We start from the raw sequence: 21,188 nt of genomic DNA on the forward strand, positions 1-21,188 counted from the left end.
AAAAAGTGCACTTGATTTGCAGAACAGATTGGTTGCATCACTGGGCCCATCAGGTATTACTTATGCGAAACGATGTCTGTCACCATTTAATATAATCAAATTTCATATTCCAGTTTGCTCAAGTATTTCCCCTCTTCATTGTCATACTTCCTTGCAAACCAAAGATCAGATTGAAAACTTACTCAATTGCCAATGCAATTTTCGAGATGAACACTAGAAAATGCAATTTTTGTCTCACTAAATGAAGGAGCACTAAGCCACAGTGTGCAACCTTCCCATGTACCCAACATATTGTGTAGGGAATTGTGGCTGTGAGCTACATCCTCCCATTCCAGGGGAAAAAAATAACTCATTTGCCCTCAAAAGTTTCAATTTCACTCAAATTATTTCCCAATAATGACAATCAGTCATGAGGCACAACCTCTCATTTGAAAATATTGGCTGTGCCATGTTCCTACAAGATTGAGTTTCATTACAGCTATGGCTGTTCATCTTATTTCTTCCCCAACCTGAACATAAATGCAGAATGGTTTTGGAAAAACTTGTGAAAAATATAACTGTCAGCAATTTAGTCCTATTTATCCATTGATAACTTGTTAAACTGCCAATGAGGTTAGATTGCCCACTGCTAATATAGGCAATACACCATGGGTGGCATGGTGGCACAGTGGCGAGCACTGGTGCCTCACAGCGCCAGGGACCCAGGTTCAATTCTGGCCTTGGGTCACCGTCTGTGTGGAGTTTGCACATTCTCCCCGTGTCTGTGTGGGTTTCCTCTGGGTGCTCTGGTTTTCTCCCACAGTCCAAAGATGTGCAGGTCAGGTGCATTGGCCATGTTAAATTAGCCCTAGTATAAGGGGGATTAGCAGGGTAAATATGAGGGATTATGGGTATAGGGCCTGGGTAGAATTGTGGTCTGTGTAGGTTCGATGGGCCAAAATGTCCTCCTTCTGCGCTCTATGGATTCGACTTTATTGGGCCCCGACGCTGCTTCACTCATGTGTAACAGCTGACCAATTTCATCCTTGTATGACAGATTTAGTTAAAACCTTCAACAGGTGATATCCTTGACTTCAGAATCCGTAAAATTATATGTGCATCAATAATACAAACATACATACAAAATATTCAGTGTGCAAGCGGTTTGTCCTATGCCTTTTTAAAACAATTGCTTTACAATGCAAAAATGTACAGTCATCTGTATTAATACTCAACTATTTTAAATCAATGATATGCTTAATACGGTCTGGTCCTCAAAGTAGTAAATTCAGACTGACTGCAAGCAATTCAAAGAGAGACTTGCGAGTATATATAAAGAAATTAGCAGTTACCAGTATTTCTTAAATATAAGGCATTCATTCTATAAAAATTGATGGAAATGTTTTATTATGTTAACTTATCAAATTATTTCAGTTGGAATAAAAAGAACACTCCCAAGATGTTCTTGTTTCCCCCTCCAATGTATTCTGGAAAATTCAGTGAACAACATAGTATTTCAGTCTTCCATTTTGCATTCATGGCACAATTCCGGACTCAAAAAACATTGGCCAGGCTGGGATACAAGCCAGCCTACTCCCCACCAGGAAGAACTGTTAATATAATTGAGGAATCTCTCTAGAACATTAATAAACCACTTAAAGCCTAGGAGAATGGTTGCCTTCCACCTTTAATGATAGTGAGTAAAGGTCAGAATACCAAATGGGCTCGGATCTGATTTTGCTTACTCATGCTTCCAATATACATGAAACACAGCAGTTTTGGTTATTAATCTTTCCAGCCACTGAAAGTACTTATCACAAGAAGATGTAAATACTATCATGACCAAAATCAAGAATACCTTTGGTAAATTCCTTCCGATTCTCCAGAGTACCAGTACATCATGGTTACTTCATGGAGAATCCATAATGTTGTCATGAACTAGTCATTTAAGTCAAAACATTTGTATCCTGTGTTAGGGTGCGAGATCAGAAACCCCAGAGTATGTTATGAAGCCCAAAACTGTGTGAGGATAAAGTGTTTCACTCTGGGTGTGATTCTAGTCGTACACCAGGATGTGTTTATCAAAACAAACTTTTATTTAACAATACAATTTAACTATAACTAATGAATTAGCTTAACTTTTACCAATTGAAACGCTTAAACATGACAAGATACAATTCTTAATCTATTTCTCTTAATTCCAATTCAAGCAATATTCCTCTTCTAGGCTTAAACTCCTCTTCAAAATTATTGAGCAACACAGGTTTACATGCTTGTGTGAAGTGTCAAGTGTGTTCTTTAATTGGCCCTTAAAATTACTCGAAATATTGTTTACTAAATACCCAGTTAGCTCAGGAAAGACTGTGCTAATGCGAGAAAGAACAACGGGTTCTTCCTCAAACCTCTACAATTCACCTTTCTACTTTAAATGAATAAGTTGTTGTACACTATTTGCAATGCCATGAATAGACATTACATTATGGATATGAAAGAATAAGCAATTAATGTTCACTTTGGAAAGAGTCAAAACATTTTTAGTAAGACAAAGAAGTTACTTGGAATAGTTGCTTGTGAACCAAAAAAGTATAGTCACATTATGTCAGGGAAAAATGTATGTATCTTCCTAAACTAACTTGATTGAATTTTTTGATGATGTAATAAAGTATTGATCATTAAACTGCAACTGACGTGGTGGAAATAAACTTCCAAAAGGCATTTGATAAAGTAATATATAATAGGCTGGTCATCAAAGTTAAAGCTCATGAATAAAAGGGACAGTAGTAAGCAAGTGTGATAACATTGTGCCTTTAAGAAATGTATCCATACATGTTTCTTGTGAGGGGTACGTTTAAAATTCAAGTCTACTTTTCACAGTGCCGATTTGTCTGGGCATCAGGCAATACTCATGCTAAGAATGCAGGCTAATGATTGATTTTGACGAGGGATGTGTTTGTTTTAATTTGAGTTAATGCATTTTTGTTTATTTGGTTTTTCCCCTGGAGTTTCAGAATAGGATTCTGATTAGCTTGTTTGACAAGAGTCATGTGCTTAACAGTAAGAGTTAAGCTGACAGGGAAAAGCATGCAGTTAATGCTGGGTCTGAAAGCAGCAAGAGGTGTCTCTTGTTTGGGACCTGCTAGGAAATATAGATCTCCCTCTCTCCAGAGGTTCGAGGACTGGCAGCCCAAGTACAAGCATGTAAACTTGTGTTGCTCAATGATTTTGAAGAGGAGTTTAAGCCTCGAAGAGGAATATTGCTTGAATCGAAATTGAGATAGATTAGCAGTTAAGAATTATATCTTGTCATGTTTAAGTGTTTCAATTGGTAAAAAAGTTAAGCTAATTCATTCGTTATAGTTAAACTGTATTGTTAAATAAAAGTTTGTTTTGATAAACACTTCCTAGTGTACCACTAGAATCACACGAGTGTGAAACACTTGATCCTCGCACAGTTTTGGGCTTCATAACATACTCTGGGGTTTCTGATCTCACACCCTAACACAGGATAAAAAGTTGGAAGAGTGACGGGAGTTAACAGTTCTTTTAGGACGAGACATGCATCCAATGAACATCCCCCGAGGTCAGCACTGGGACCACTGCTTTTGATACAAAAATTTATAGATCATCCAAAGCTTGGAAGTACTGTGAAGGATAGTGAAGACAAATCTAAAGATGCAGAGGGTCCTAGATATGTACACAAATCAATGAAGATTGAGGGCAGGTTGAACAAGTGGTCACCAAGGTATATGGGATCCTGATCTTTATAAATAGAGGCACAGAGTACAAAAGCAAATTGTGGTAAACCTTAAGCAAAACATTAGTTTGGTATCAGCTAGAATACAGTGATCAATTCTGGGCCATACACTTTAGAAAGGACATGAAGGCATCTGTGAGGGTGCAAAAATGATTTATGAGAAGGGATGAGGTATTTCAGCTATGCTGACAGATTGGAGAAACTGGGGTATTTCTCTTAGATAGGATATTTGATATAGGCGCTTAAATTCATGAGGATGTACGAGGCAAGTTTTTTTTACAGAGTGGTGGGTGCCTGGAACTCGCTGCCGGGGGAGGTAGTGGAAGCAGATACGATAGTGACATCTAAGGGGCGTCTTGACAAATACATGAATAGGGTGGGAATAGAGGGATACGGTCCCCGGAAGGGTAGGGGGTTTTAGTTCAGTCGGGCAGCATGGTCAGTGCAGGCTTGGAGGGCTGAAAAGCCTGTTCCTGTGCTGTTATTTTCTTAATAGGAGTCTAGACAGAGTAGATAGGGAGAAACCATTCCCACTGACAGAAGAGACAAGAGCCAGAGAATATCAATTTAAGTGGACAGCAAAATAACTGAAGGAAATGAAGAAAACTTTTTCTTTTATGCAATGTATGTGGGGTTAAGATCTGTGTGGTAGAGGCAGAGTCAATCAATCGTGGCATTCAAAAGGGAATTGGATAATTATCAGAAAATAAATTGCAGGGCTGCAAGGATATGGAAGTGGAACTCGCCATGTTTTTCTTGGAGAGCTGGGCACAGACATAATGGACCAAATGGTCTCCTGCTGAAACCATTCTTTAATTCAAACATTCTCTCCTGAATACAGTACTGATATAGTTCAAATCTTAAAAACAACAAACTATGATCTTCATTTGCAATTTTCTCAGAATAAACCAACAAAAATGTGCACCAATATTACAATATTCCAAAAAACACCTTCCAGCTGCTGTAATATTGTTGCCACATTTCAACAGTTTTAGAATATGAAAAGTGTCAGGTGTGTTCTTTAATTGGCCCTTAAAATTACTAGAAATATTGTTTATTAAATCCCCCAGTTAGCTCAGGAAACACTGTGCGAATGCAAGAAAGAACAACAGGTTCTTCCTCAAACCTCTACAAATCACTTTCTACTTTAAATGAATAAGTTGTTGTACACCATTTGCAATGCTATGAATGGACATTACATTATGGATGTGAAAGAATAAGCAATTATGTTCACTTTGGAAAGAGACTATTGGTAATCTAAGGATTGTTCTTTATTTAAAGGTAGATGATAATCAATTTGAGCATGCCACTTTTAAGAAGTGGAATTGAGAATTTGAAGGAGAAAGTGATACCTTGATCAATGTCTTGAAATGTACATTTCAATGTAATGACAAGATTTAGACATCATAAATTAACACAAAAATATGTAAAGCAAGCACGATATTGCAGAAATTACCATTCTCACTACATAGAGGTGGACAACATGCTAGCCCTTCTGACATGTAGGGGCATTATATTATCATTCCTGCCCTTATATTTTCAGCAAATAAACAGACTAATGCAGAGTGACAAAAGTTTCACAGTTGATAAGAGGTGTACAAAATATAGACACACAATTTCATCCTTTTTACATCAACAAAGAATTAGGAAGCAAGATGTTTGGATTTATTTCACTTGAAGACAGAACCCAAAAAGATTTATGCACTCGGGAAACAAATTTCTCCCCCCGCCATCCCCCTACAGATGCATGTTTCATATATTTATCTAGTGTTGGATGGTAAGGTTCAATTTCTCTGCCTATTCAATTTTGCTGTTGCTTTCTAGGTCAAATGGTAGGAAAGCAACTGAATGAAGATCTATTGTTTCTCACCTGAAGAATTAGTTTGTGCATGGTTATCTCCATGGTTACCATGTCATCTTATGATCCTTCTCCTACATTGCATCAACACACAACTGTTAATCCCTCCAATCATGGCTCCAGTCTTTACAATCTATCCATTCATTACCATATTCAAAAATCTGAAAAAAATAAGGCCCTGAACAAAAAAAATTATACACCAATGAAACAATAGATGACAGGAAAGCAGTGGCAGGAAGATTCTGAATCTCCCCCTCTCCTTCATTTTCCCCATGGGCCGTTTGTTTTATGCCCATGGGTGACTTCATTACCACATTAGTCTTGAGTGTATCAGTTTAAAATTAATTGCCAAATTAAATTTCCAGCATCAGATTTTTCTCCTTCCCATTTGGGTTTCCATAGATTTATCACAGAGATCAGATCATTGCTCAAAAAAGTCATACACAATCTGTCTCGCATACTAATCACTTTGTCCCTTGCAAATATGCACAATTTACTGCCAATATCCATCTACACTACCATCCTCGGTAACATGCCCAATATATAGATCAGAACAGCACAGGAGGCCATTCAGCCCACTACGCATGAGCTGGTTCGTCAAAGGAACAATCCAGTTTGTTTCATTCCACGAACCTTTATTTGTATCATGTAATTGTTCTTTTACAAGCAATTATCCTATTTCTTTTAAAGGCTACCATTAGATCTGTATCAGGCACTGCCACTTCCCATTTGGGACCACACTGGCAGTGGTTAGCACTGCTGCCTCACAGCCATGATGTGGAGATGCCGGCGTTGGACTGAGGTAAGCACAGTAAGAGGTCTCACAACACCAGGTTTAAGTCCAACAGGTTTATTTGATAGCAAAAGCCACCAGGTTTCGGAGCGCTGCTCCTTCGTCAAGTAAGTGGGAGTTCTGTTCACAAACAGGGCATATAAAGACACAAACTCAATTTACAAAATATTGGTTGGAATGCGAGTCTTTACAGATAATCAAGTCTTAAAGATACAGACAATGTGAGTGGAGAGAGGGTTAAGCACAGGTTAAAGAGATGTGTATTGTCTCCAGCCAGGACAGTTTGAGTCAGAGTCACAGAGGTTTACAGCATGGAAACAGGCCCTTCGGCCCAACTTGTCCATGCTGCCCTTTTTTCTTTAAAACCCCTAAGCTCATCCCAATTGCCCATATCCCTCTATACCCCCATCGTACCCATGTAACGACTGAAATGCTTTTTAAAAGATAAAATTGTACCCGCCTCTACTACTACCTCTGGCAGCTTGTTCCAGACACTCACCACCCTCTGTGAAAAAATTGCCCTCTGGACACTTTTGTATCTCTCCCCTCTCACCTTAAACCTATCCCCTCTAGTTTGAGACTCCCCTACATTTGGGAAAAGATATTGACTATCTACCTTGTCTATGCCCCTCAACGTTTTATAGACCTCTATAAAGGTCACTCCTCAGCCTCCTATGCTCCAGAGAAAAAAGTCCCAGTCTATTCCACCTCTCCTTATAACTCAATCCATCAAGTCCCGGTAGCATCTAATATCCTTTCTATAATAGGGTGACTAGAAGTGCACACAGTATTCCAAGTGTGGCCTTACCAATGTCTTGTACAACTTCAACAAGACGTCCCAACTCCTGTATTCAATGTTCTGACCAATGAAACCAAGCATGCCGAATGCCTTCTTCACCACTCTGTCCACCTGTGACTCCACTTTCAAGGAGCTATGAACATGCCCCCCTAGATCTCTTTGTTCTGTAACTCTCCCCAACGCCCTACCATTAACTGAGTAAGTCCTGCCCTGGTTCAATCTACCAAAATGCATCACCTCGCATTTGTCTAAATTAAACTCCATCTGCAATTCGTCAGCCCACTGGCCCAATTGATCAAGATCCCGTTGCAATTCGAGATAACTTTCTTCACTGTCCACTATGCCACCAATCTTAGTGTCATCTGCAAACTTACTAACCATGCCCCCTATATTCTCATCCAAATCATTAATATAAATGACAAATAACAGTGGGCCCAGCACTGATCCCTGAGGCACACCGCTCGTCACAGGCCTCCAGTTTGAAAAACTCTCTACAACCACCCTCTGGCTTCTGTCAAGAAGTGGAGATGCCGGCGTTGGACTGGGGTAAACACAGTAAGAAGTTTAACAACACCAAGTTAAAGTCCAACAGGTTTATTTGGTAGCAAAAGCCACACAAGCTTTCGGAGCTGCAAGCCCCTTCTTCAGGTGAGTGGGAATTCTGTTCACAAACTCTGGTGCGGCCGCACTTGGAGTACTGTGTGCAGTTCTGGTCCCCACATTACAGGAAGGATGTGGAGGCTTTGGAGAGGGTGCAGAGGAGGTTTACCAGGATGTTGCCTGGTATGGAGGGGAGATCCTATGAGGAGAGGCTGAGGGATTTGGGATTGTTTTCGCTGGAAAGGCGGCGGCTAAGAGGGGATCTTATTGAAACATATAAGATGATTAGAGGTTTAGATAGGGTGGATAGTGATAGCCTTTTTCCTCTGATGGAGAAATCCAGCACGAGGGGGCATGGCTTTAAATTGAGGGGGGGTAGTTATAGAACCGATGTCAGGGGTAGGTTCTTTACCCAGAGGGTGGTGAGGGATTGGAATGCCCTGCCAGCATCAGTAGTAAATGCGCCTAGTTTGGGGGCGTTTAAGAGATCCGTAGATAGGTTCATGGACGAAAAGAAATTGGTTTAGGTTGGAGGGTCACAGTTTTTTTTTTTATTTAACTGGTCGGTGCAACATCGTGGGCCGAAGGGCCTGTTCTGCGCTGTAATGTTCTATGTTCTATGTTCTAAACAGAGCATATAAAGACACAAACTCAATTTACATGAATAATGGTTGGAATGCGAATACTTACAACTAATCAAGTCTTTAAGAAATTGAGACTCATTGTTTTGTTTCTTAAAGACTTGATTAGTTGTAAGTATTCGCATTCCAACCATTATTCATGTAAATTGAGTTTGTGTCTTTATATGCTCTGTTTGTGAACAGAATTCCCACTCACCTGAAGAAGGGGCTTGCAGCTCCGAAAGCTTGTGTGGCTTTTGCTACCAAATAAACCTGTTGGACTTTAACCTGGTGTTGTTAAACTTCTTATTCTGTCAAGAAGCCAATTTTGAATCCATTTAGATACCTCACCCTGGATCCCGTGAGATTTAACTTTATGCAACAACCTACCATGCGATACCTTGTCAAAGGCCTTGTTAAAGTCCAAGGAGACAACATCAACTGCACTGCCCTCATGTACCTTATTGGGTACCCCTTCAAAAAACTCAATTTAGACAGTCAGTAAGAATTTGCAAGCACAGGCAAGTCGTGGGGGTTACAGATAGTGTGACATGAACCCAAGATCCCAGATGAGGCCGTCCTCATGTGTGTGGAACTTGGCTATCAGTCTCTGCTCAGCGACTCTGCGTTGTCGTGTGTCGTGAAGGCCGTCTTGGAGAACACTTACCCGAAGATCAGAGGCTGAATGCCCGTGACCGCTGAAGTGTTCCCCAACAGGAAGAGAACACTCTTGACTGGTGATTGTCGAGCGGTGTTCATTCATCCGTTGTCGTAGCGTCTGCATGGTCTCCCCAATGTACCATGCCTTGGGACATCCTTTCCTGCAGCGTATCAGGTAGACAACGTTGGCTGAGTTGCAAGATAAAAGATACCGTGTACCTGGTGGATGGTGTTCTCACGTGAGATGATGACATCAGTGTCGATGATCCGACACGTCTTGCAGAGGCTGCTGTGGCAGGCTTGTGGGGTGTCGTGGTCACTGTTCTCCTGAAGGCTGGGGAGTTTGCTGCGGACAATGATCTATTTGAGGTTGTGCGGTTGTTTGAAGGCAAGAAGTGGGGATATGGGGATGGCCTTGGCGAGATGTTCGTCTTCATCAATGACATGTTGAAGGCTCCGGAGAAGATGTCGTAGCTTCTCCGCTCCGGGGAAGTACTGGACGACGACAACTATTGTGACAAGGAGTACTCCTGGTTCAACTGCTCCATGTGTGCTGAGTTTCTGTAGGAAGTCTGTAGTGTCGCGACAAAAGCTGGGGGTTCTTTGTACAATGGGTTTCAGGATGCCCACGACGCAGCCGGAGAGGTTCTCGCACAGGCTCCCATTGCCTGATACGATGGGACGGCCAGGAGTGTTTGCTTTGTGTATCTTCGGGAGGCAGTAGAGACCCCCAACACGGGGAGTACGTGGGATGAGAGTCCTCCAGGATCTGCTCAGATGAGGAGGATCGCAACAGACACCTCCAGACGCTGAAAGATGCCCTCATAAGAACAGGATATGGTGCTCGACTCATCGATCGACAGTTCCGATGCACCACAGCGAAGAACCGCACCGACCTCCTCAGAAGGCAAACACGGGACACGGTGGACAGAGTACCCTTCATCGTCCAGTACTTCCCTGGGGCGGAGAAGCGACAACATCTTCTCCGGAGCCTTCAACATGTCATTGATGAGGACAAACATCTCGCCAAGGCCATCCCCACACCCCCACTTCTTGCCTTCAAACAACCACACAACCTCAAACAGACCATTGTCTAGCAAACTACCCAGCCTTCAGGGTACGGCCAGGAGTGTTTGCTTTGTGTATCTTCGGGAGGCAGTAGAGACCCCCAACACGGGGAGTACGTGGGATGAGAGCCCTCCAGGATCTGCTCAGATGAGGAGGATCGCAACAGACACCTCCAGACGCTGAAAGATGCCCTCATAAGAACAGGATATGGTGCTCGACTCATCGATCGACAGTTCCGATGCGCCACAGCGAAGAACCGCACCGACCTCCTCAAAAGGCAAACACGGGACACGGTGGACAGAGTACCCTTCATCGTCCAGTACTTCCCTAGGGCGGAGAAGCGACAACATCTTCTCCGGAGCCTTCAACATGTCATTGATGAGGACAAACATCTCGCCAAGGCCATCCCCACACCCCCACTTCTTGCCTTCAAACAACCAGACAACCTCAAACAGACCATTGTCTAGCAAACTACCCAGCCTTCAGGAGAACAGTGACCACGACACCATACAACCTTGCCACAGCAACCTCTGCAAGACGTGCCGGATCATCGACACGGATGCCATCATCTCAAGTGAGAACACCATCTACCAGGTACACGGTACATACTCTTGCAACACGGCCAACGTTGTCCACCTGATACACTACAGGAAAGAATGTCCCGAGGCATGGTATATTGGGGAGACCATGCAGACGCTACGACAACGGATGAATGAACACCACTCGACAATCACCAGGCAAGAGTGTTCTCTTTCTGTTGGGGAACACTTCAACGGTCACGGGCATTCGGCCTCTGATCTTCGGGTAAGCGTTCTCCAAGGCGGCCTTCACGACATACTACAACACAGAGTCGCTGAACAGAGACTGATAGCCAATTTCCGCACACATGAGGACCACCTCAACCAAGATCTTGGGTTCATGTCACACTATCTGTAACCCCCACGACTTGCCTGGGCTTGCAAATTCTCACTAACTGTTCTGGCTGGTGACAATATACATCTCTTTAAGCTGTGCTTAAGCCTCTCTCCACTCATTGTCTGTACCTTTTAAGGCTTGATGACCTGTAAAGACTCGCATTCCAACCATCATTTTGTAAATTGAGTTTGTGTCTTTATATGCCCTGTTTGTGAACAGAACTCCCACTTACCTGACGAAGGAGCAGCGTTCCAAAAGCTAGTGGCTTTTGCTATCAAATAAACCTGTTAGACTTTAACCTGGTGTTGTGAGACTTCTAACATAAATGTCAACAGGTCAATCATAATAGTTTCACATGAAACGGAGGATTGGCCAATTAATTTACCTAACCAAGGCACTTGGATTAATACTGCTGGAACTGGAAGAGGGGTGGCATGGTGGCACAGTAGTTAGCACTGCTGCCTCACAGCACCAGGGATCGGGGTTCAATTCCAGGCTCGGGTCACTGTCTGTGTGAAGTTTGCATGTTCTCCCCGTGTCTGCATGGGTTTCCTCTGGGTGCTCTGGTTTCCTCCCACAGTCCAAAGATGTGCGAGTTAGGTTGATCGGCCAGGGTAAAGTGCCCGTAGTGTCAGGGGAATTAGCAGGGTAAATTTGTGGGGTTATAAGAATAGGGCCTGGGTGGAATTGTGGTCAGTGCAGACTCGATGGGCCGAATGGCCTCCTTCTGCACTGGAGGGATTCTATGATTCTTGAGTTAATTATCACCATGTGCCTGAAACAAACACAATTTATTCAGTGCAAACCAGCCTGCTCACATTGACACAAACCAGAAAAGCAGCAAAACAAGGCAATTCCACCCAACTAGTCAGCATTGCCCGTATCAAAGAGAAATCCTACTAGTTCCATTTCACTGTTCTTTCTCCATATCCCTAAAAAAAATTTTTTTCAAGCACTGATCAAATAACATCGACTGTTGAATTAATCACAGTCAGTGCTACTTGTTCATTTGGGCATTGGTAGCAAAATTTTAAAAATGGAATTTCCATGGCTAAGTGTTGTCTTCTGAATGTTCAGACATTGAAGGCTGACATGGCTCCATTTTCAATGTGGGCTGCTCAATCATGGATATATTTTCACAAAAACGAGGAGAGTTTGAAGGAGATTAAGCACTCAGAGCACCTGTACCAGAAAGGCTGGCATTGGGAAGGTTAATTAGTCCCAGATGCCAATAGAAAACAATCAGGTAGACAACTCAGTGGCAACTCACGTGCATTCCCCCCACCCCCAACACTACCATCTCAGCCAGAATGCCCGTGCCAGCCAGCTCCACAATGAAACAACCCAGACTGTATAAATAATTAAGTTTAAACTCTCTGATCACCTTCTTTCTTTGAAATCAATACCCATTTGTCTTATAGGTTGTGATTATATACAGCTTTAATTATAGCAATCAGTCAATTTTACCTATCCCCAAGTTACAACAACGATCCAGGTCCATGTTAATGTTTTTCTCCATGATCCACCAAGCTTAATCCCACTTTCCTGCCTACTATTTTAGATTTCTATTTTCTGCACAAGTAATTCCCCTTTACAAGCAACTCACCATGACTCCTTCAATAGCACCTTCCAAACCCACGACCACTATCATATAGATAGACAAGAACGGCAGATGTATGGGAATACCACCACCTGGAAGTTCTCCTCCAAGCCACAGACCATCCTGATTTGGAACTTTTTCGTCATCATTTCACTGTCACTGGGTCAAAATCCTAGAACTTCCACCCTAAGCGCAGTGAAGAACTTGCTCCTGTCTACATCAACGGGGATGAAATAGAAACGGTCGAAAGATTCAAGTTTTTAGGTGTCCAGATCACCAACAACCTGTCCTGGTCCCCCCATGCCGACACTATAGTTAATAAAGCCCACCAATCACTTTCTCAGAAGACTAAGGAAATTTGGCATGTCAGCTATGACTCTCACCGACTTTTACAGATGTACCATGAAAATAATTATTTCTGGTTGTATCGCAGCTTGGCATGGCTCCTGCTCTGCCCAAGACCACAACGAACTACAAAAGACCTTGAATGTAGCCCAATCCACCACGCAAACCAATCTCTCATCCATTGACCCTGCCTACACTTCCCACTGTCTCAGCAAAGCAGCCAGCATAATTAAAGGACCCCACGCACCCCGGACACTCTTTCTTCCAACTTCTTCCGTCGGAAAAAAGATACAAAAATCTGAGGTCTCATACCAACCGACTCAAGAACAGCTTCTTCCCTGCTGCCATCAGACTTTTGAATGGACCTACCTCGTACAAAGCTGATCTTTCGCTACACCCTAGCTATGACTGTAACACTACATTCTGCACTCTCATTTCCTTCTCTATGAATGGTAATGCTTTGTCTGTATAGTGTGCAAGTAACAATACTTTTCACTGTATACTAATACATGTGACAATAATAAATCAAATAAATCAAATCAAAAATCAATCCAACAGCACCACCACTGTTAGAAGGCGGTGACTCACCACCACCTTCAAGGGCAATAAAGTTGCTGACCTAGCTAGTGACATCCATATCCCTTGAAAGAATAAATGAAGAAATTATCAAATCTGCTTGAACTGTTTTTGACAAAATTTCATATTTCATTAACTGTTTCTCTGCGATTTTTCTTTTATTCATGTGATGCAGAACTAACTGGCCAGGCTGCATTCATTTCCTAACCCACTTACCCTCAGAGGTGCTGGTGAGCCACCTTCTTGAATACAATTGAGTAGCTTTCTCGGCAATTTCAGAGGGTAATTAAGAGTCACACTGCTGTGGGTCTGGGCTCACATGTAAAGCAGACCAGGTACGGTCAATAGACTTCCTTCCTGAAAGGACATGAGTGAGCCAGATGGGTTTCACAAAAGGCAAAGATTTCATGGTCACCATTACTGATAGTTTTTCCCCCCCAATTCCAGCGTTTCATTAAATTTAATTTAAATTCCTCAGCACATAATAGGATTTGAACACATCTCTGGATTGCTAGTCCATTAACAACCATTGTGCCACTTGAACATCTCTTAAATTTGAACCCGCTTGATATCTCACTTACCAATGAAAAGAATCGTACAAAATCACTTTGATGCTTTTGCTTTTTAGTCTTCTTCCCTGAAATGCTTCATCTCTTTTAATATCTTGGTTACATCTTTCCCATTACTTTTATATCCTTCTTCTAGTAACTAAGGTTATACACAATATTTCAATCACCAGCCTATGGTTTTGCACAAGTTCAGCATTATTTTCTCAATTTATTTTTTATACCTCTAGATACAAAACCAAGAACTCATTTACAATTTCTACAATCTTAACGACTCGCTCTTCCATATTTAATGATTTACGCATCGACACACCAAGTTATCTTGGGCCTTCTGCTCAATTATTTAAATTCTCACCTTTCATGGTGCATTTCCTTCCTCTATTACTACCTCCAAAATGTCTCACTACACTCTTCTACATCTATCCCACTAAATCCATCTGTATCATCCTCCAATCTTTCACAGATCAGCCAACTTTAATTTTGTTTGCTCAGTTCCTAAATTCAGATGAGTTTATAGGCAGCCCTCTGATTTACGACACTACTGATTCCTGAAAATCACATATCAAGGCGAAGTGTTGCAAGTCAGACTGATTATCCCATAAGAACAATGTTATAAATCAGGGATTTGTTCCTAAACCAAGACCTGATACCCTATTTTCCCAAAATAACCCAGAATTTTGCATTCAACTATAAAAAAGTATTAAATATAAAAAGGTTTGGAAACACGACAGTGTAGAACCTCAATGCGCAAGTATTAATATTTGAACTTATTCGTTGGCATATGTCAGAAAGTCAAAACCAATATTGTAAATACAAAATAGGGTGTCAATTTAGAAACGTTGCAAGTGCCATTCATTGTAACTAGAACATCGTAAAGTCGAGGAGTGCCCACCCAGCAAATAACTGTAGTCCCAGCATAGGCCACGAGTGGAACAACAACAACCTGTATTTAATAGCACCTTTAACACAAAACATTCCAATGGCACTTCACAGGTGCTTCATAAAACAAAATGTGACGCCGAGCCACATAAGAAGTTCAGGGTAGATGACCAAAGGTTCGGTCAAAGAGTTAAGTTTTAAGGAATGTCTAAAAAGAGGCAGAAGTGTAGGTAATGTATCCCAGATCTTTGGACCTAGGCAAATGTAGGTATAGCTACCAATGGTGGGGTGATTAAGATCGGGAATGTTCAAGAAATCAAAATTAGACAAGTGCAGATGTCGGAGGGTTGTAGAGCTGCAAGAGGTTACAGACAAATACCATTCCATTTGTAATTCCTCAAATAATGGTTTGGTTGATTAAGGGCAAGTAACATTTGCCTCACACAAATGGCAGTCAATAACTGGATCCAACAGAGAACTTAACAATTGTCCACTGATATTCAATGGCATTACCATACCTAATGCACCACTACCAACATCCCGAAGGTTACAACTGACCTGAAATTTAAAATAGTCACTCAAGGTTGAGGGGGGACTTGATAAGGTATTCAAAATCATGTGGGTCCCGATAGAGGAAATAGAGCGCAGCTGTTTCTAATGGCAGGAGGAGGACACTGATATAAATAAGGGTAATGGCAAAAGTACCAACTCAGATGTGAGAAAGCCTTTTTGTATTAAATACAGCGAGTGGTTCAGACCTGGAATTGACTGCCCAAGATGTGATGGAGGCAAATTGATTTCTGGAATTTGTAGGAATATGGGGAACGGATGGAGGTGCTGGACTCAGAGTTCTTTTGCAAGGAGTTAGCATGGACCAAGTTATTTCTTTTTGTATTGAAACTATTCTATGTCTCTATAAATGTCTTGGCTATTAAAACAGGTCAGAGGCTGGGTATTTTGTGACAATTGGCTCACCTCCTTACTCTCCAACATGTCACAAGTCAAAATTGCGATGTAATACTCTCAAATTGCCTGATTAGATGCAGCAGCAACAAGGCGCAAGTAACTTAACATTCGGACAAAGCAATTACTTGCTTGGCACCCAATCCAATAGCTTACACTCACTCCATCACTGACTTACAGTGGCTGGAGCATGTAATATTTACGAGACAGTGTGGCAAGTCAACAAAACTCAAGCAGCAACATCTACCAAAGTATCAATCTTGACCACCCAGAAGGACAAGGACAGCAGCTGCATGGCAACGACATCACCTGCAAATCAAGATATTGCCTTGACATAGGCATATATTAACACTCCTTCATTTTTGTTACAAGCTCCCTACCAAAAAACATTGTACGAGTAACTTCACCAAATGGACTGCAGCAGTTCAAGGTGACACATTACCACCTTCTCAAGAGTAACAAGGGATGGACAATAAATTCAGGGCTTGCCAGCGATGTCTAAACAGCAATGTGAAAGTGCTGATTGTTTGGCAAGTTAACTCTGGTTGAGCACCATGGCAACATCACAAGAAATTCTTCAACAGCATGACTCTTTTTCAGCAATACTCGTGACCACCTCCCCCTTAATTCCCACTTGCCATGATCTTTGTTTTTCTTTATAAATATGCTACCTTATCAAATTCAGAAAATCTCCATCTAATGTTCTTGCTAACTTATTCCTTTAAAAGAATCTCAAAAGGTCATGTACAACTTCCCCTTTAGAAACCCATGCTGATTGGCCCTGATGAATAAACGTTTTTCCAAGATATCCTGACATCCACTGCAATCATTCCCAATTTATTTAGCCTCCCCTCACAGCTTAACTGCATTGTCCAGGGTATCAACTTAGTGGCCTTTGGCTTCACTCTCCCAATGCCAGGACACTCCTACTAAATTGTCGACTGTGCTCAAGAAGAGGTAGGATGTGTATAATGAGCATTAAGCCATCCATATCATTTTTTGGGATTTAAGCTTTCCTGAGCTGACTAAAATTTTGCTAATTTTCTCCATTGTTGTTAAAGCTAAATGCTGTGGCTACAAGAGCTATGAGTTGGTCCAAGATTGGATATTCTGCTCTAAGTGACTCATCATCTGACTCTTCAAAGCCTTTGCACCATTTACAAGGCAGAAGTGAAGAGTATGAATACTCTCCACTTCCCTGGATGAATGCAGCTCCAACAGTACTCTACAAGATTGACACCAACCAGGAAAAAGCATCCCACTTCATTGGCACACCATCCACCACTGTAAATATTCACTCCCTCTACCACCAACGCAGTGGCAGCAATACATACCATCCACAAGATACACTGCAGCAATTTGCCAAAGCTTATTCAACACCTCCCAAACACAGACATCTACCACTTTGAATAGGGGAAGCAGGCACATGGGAACACCACTACCTACAAGTTCCCCACCTAATCATTCACCATCCTGACTTGGAAATATATTGCTGTTTGTTGGTCACTGCTGGGTCAAAATCCTGGAACTCCTGACCTAACAACACTCTGGTATACCTTCACCACATGGACTGCTGCAGTTCAAGGAGGCAGTTCACCACTACTTCGAAGGACAATAAATGTAAATGCCCATATCCCTTGGTTGGCTAAAAGAAAACATATCTTAGAGTTTCAATATGCTTTAGTACAATTAGTGGGATTAGTGGGTAAATATGTAGGGATATGGGGGTAGGGCCTGGGTGGGATTGTGGTCGGTGCAGACTCGATGGGCTGAATGGCCTCTTTCTGTGCTGTAGGGATTCTAAGATATAATATTTCTAGATCCTTGCGTTCTGTCCTGTACAATAATACAGGACAGTTTAATTCTTCACTTCCAATTATTCTCAGCAGTCTGCACTTATGTACATTAAACAAAATGTGCTGTTCGTCAGATAAGCATCCTAATCAATTCAAATCCCACAGCATTTGATCCCTTCGATCTACGATATTTGAAAGCTGTCACTCCAGCTTTCTATCAGCCAACATTAAACAAACAGCTGTTTCGATACCCATTTCTAAATCATGTTCTTATACATTGCAAACAAAACACCCAAATACAAATTTCCAAGATACACTTTCATTTTTCATGCAACTTCACATAAAGCTACAATTTTTAATCTTCTTTCAATCCACCCAAATTCCAAACCACTTCAGCAGCACCCCACTCACCCCAATTTCTTATTTTCTGACCATATGTGTGGCATTGTACCAAGATTTGCTAAAAGATAACATACAACATTTTCCTTGCCCACAAAGTTTATGGTCTCCTCAAAGAAATCCAGTAGATCTATTAGGCATTAACACTGCTCTCACTGACATTCTCCTATTAGTCTATATTTCTTTGCTACTTTACATATCCTTTCTTCAGGCTACCCTTTATTTTACGTGTTATGGTTTCCCAGTTCTCCATTTTGCTACCTTTTATAAACTTACTGGGGTTCGATTCCAGCCTTGGGTGACTGTGTGTAGGATTTGCACATTCTCCCCATGTCTGCACGTGTTTCCTCTGGGTGCTCCAGTTTCCTCCCAAAGATGTGCAGCTTAGGCGTATTGGCCATGTTAAATTGCTGCTTAGTGTCCCAAGATGTGTAGGGATTTGCGGGATAATTGCATGGGGTTACAGGAATAGGGTGGGGAGTAGGCCTGTGTAAGATGCTCTTTCAAAGTGTCAGTGCAGACTCGATAGGCCGAATGGCCTCCTTCGACACTGTGCTATTTCTTTCACAAGTGAAGACCCAATTTTATTACTGAAGTTCTCAGAAAATTGAACATATAACATATGCCCAAACATGTATGAGCAAAGATAATCCATCCTAAAAGCTAGGAAATCCAATATTTCAAGCAATAAGGAAAAATCGAAAATGTAAAGGTTTAACTAATTTGTTTACATTGTCAATGTCAAGTTAATATTGAAATATAGGATTTTTGGATTTCTTAAAATAAAGTTAAATACAGTATATCCTCTCACTTTCCCCACAAAAAGACAAGTCCTGCCAAATGGTAAGAATTGTACCAATGTTTAAAGATCTCAATGTGTGTGTCTGCCAATACCGTGTAACCTGGATAGGGGCACATACTCGGTATTCAACCAGAATATGTGAAAGCATATGAGCTTGCACAACATTAAAAAAAAAGAAGCTCACATCTGCATTGCAGAGATAGAAGAAAGACCAAAGTACTTTTATTTATGTTATCCCACTTTTTGCAAAATGGTCTTGTTCATAACACTGAACTATGATATACCTACCATTAAACTGTCAACTTTATATTAGTCCAATCATAGGAATAAATCACTTGCTTTAGCTCCTCTTTGCTTTATATATAACACATATTAAACTAATATATTTATTGCCCATGCCTAACCTCACATTCCTGGGTTCCAAACAAATCAGCAATAATCAAAGACTCCTACTTTTGCAGCTACCGTATTAATATACATGTACACTGCATGTGCAAATTTAAATTATGCACATGGCACACAGAGTTATTTTAACCAAAGACTGGAAAGACAGCAGGTAGCGAGTCAACAGCTTTCAATATTTAATTACAAACACAAGTCTTTTTTGCACATCATTTATATTTTAGAATTCTGTGGAAATGAATGATTCATCGTGACAGTTGTGAATTATTTATACTTTCATCATGTTATTTTTCCCAAGCACAGGATGGGGAATATCATTATTTTAAAACTACATCAACTGACATGTTCAGTTCAATTATCCACAGACATGCCTCAAAATTATTTCCCTTTCCCAGATTAATCTTCCATCATCCAGAAGCTAAGCAGACCACCCCATTAAAAATAGTACATTTATTTGATTTTAATATGGGATCACCACAGGGATGTCACACTTGACTTCATAAACATGCCCCTACACCACTGATTTCTCCATGAAATTCCAATTTCCAGAACACCAGTGATGATGAATCCCTCCTGCAACCCTGGAACCAAACTCCGCACACACCCAGTTATTTCAGCATCCTCCAGCAGTGATTCCACCTGATAACCAGGAGCTCACGCATACATATATCCTTTTGTTTTCCTGCAGGAGAGAAAGCATGAGACGCAAGAGGCAAACCTACCCCTTGCGTTGCTCTGGCGATGGATGAGACAAGGCTAACCTCCCACCATCCCAACCCGTTGCAATATTTATAACACATTGTGATTATAATTGAAGTTTGCTCTGCAGACATGATGATATGTGTGGCTGTCAATGCCAAGGGTACATCATCTCTTTCCCTCTCCCCCCTCGAATGGGGAATGGAAGCAATTACTTTGTTCTATTTATATCCCATTCAAACAGATCGCTTGTTGTGCTTAAAAGACAGGAGTGATAAATAGGGTGATAGCTGCTGTCGGGACAGTGTTATCTCCGTCTCACTGCCGTGTGTCTGTGCCTCATGCCCACCGCCCCCTCCCCAATCAAATCAACCAACCCCCCTCACCTGAGGTCGGACGACCGCAGTCTGCCGGTGCCAGTGTGTCGCCCGGAGAGATCCTCCTTCAGTGGCGGCTGAGGATGAGGCCGCCATTCCCGGCTCCGGACCCTGCCATCTCCCCGGGGCACCGTCAATCTGAACCCCCGGCGCGCGCTCTCTGCCGACAATATCAAATCTCCTCGCATCAACTCAAACTATTTGCTGTCACCACTTTTCTTTTGGTCAATTTTTTTTTATACGATGAGGGAAATTAAAATAATAAAACCGATCTGAATGTAAGCAGACGGCTTTCTCCTCCCCACTCACACCGCCCAGCAGACACTCACCGTCCAACTCGCGACCTCACACTGCGAGGCAACCGAGCCAACCGCCAGGGGGCTGGGCGCGAGCTCAACCGCCGCCATCAGCCCGCCCACCAGGCCGCCCTCCATCCAATCACAGCGCTCCCCTCCTGGCCGCCCGCCAATCCCCGCCGGCCGAGAGCGAATCTGGCCGCCTGACCAATCCGAGTGCCATCTCCCCGCTGATTGACGTGCCGCTCCGCCATTCAGTGCAGCCGAGCTGCCGATATATTCATAAGGGGGAATATTCATGAGGTCCTAGGACGAATGGGTGGCTCTGTAGGCGGGGCGGCCTGGAGGTTGGGTCAGGTGAGAGGGGCGGAGGGGCCCTCATGTTGACGGTGGCATCGTGAACCTTTTCTTGTATAACTGGCCCAGCTTGGGTAGGAAAAAC

At 42.1% G+C, this 21,188-nt stretch overlaps 1 protein-coding gene across 2 annotated transcripts in view; it reads right to left on the minus strand.

Annotated features, from left to right (window-relative positions):
* Positions 1-20,786, minus strand: part of LOC144500569 (protein TANC2-like) — a 1,073,639-nt gene extending 1,052,853 nt beyond the window's left edge. For both annotated transcript variants that reach the window (XM_078223699.1, XM_078223697.1), the window contains exon 1: positions 20,460-20,786. The gene's annotated coding sequence lies outside the window, so the exon portion shown is untranslated. The remainder of the gene's footprint in view (positions 1-20,459) is intronic.
* Positions 20,787-21,188: the final 402 nt, after the last annotated feature.

Source organism: Mustelus asterias, chromosome 11 (genome assembly GCF_964213995.1).
Source record: "Mustelus asterias chromosome 11, sMusAst1.hap1.1, whole genome shotgun sequence".
Taxonomy (NCBI): domain Eukaryota; kingdom Metazoa; phylum Chordata; class Chondrichthyes; order Carcharhiniformes; family Triakidae; genus Mustelus; species Mustelus asterias.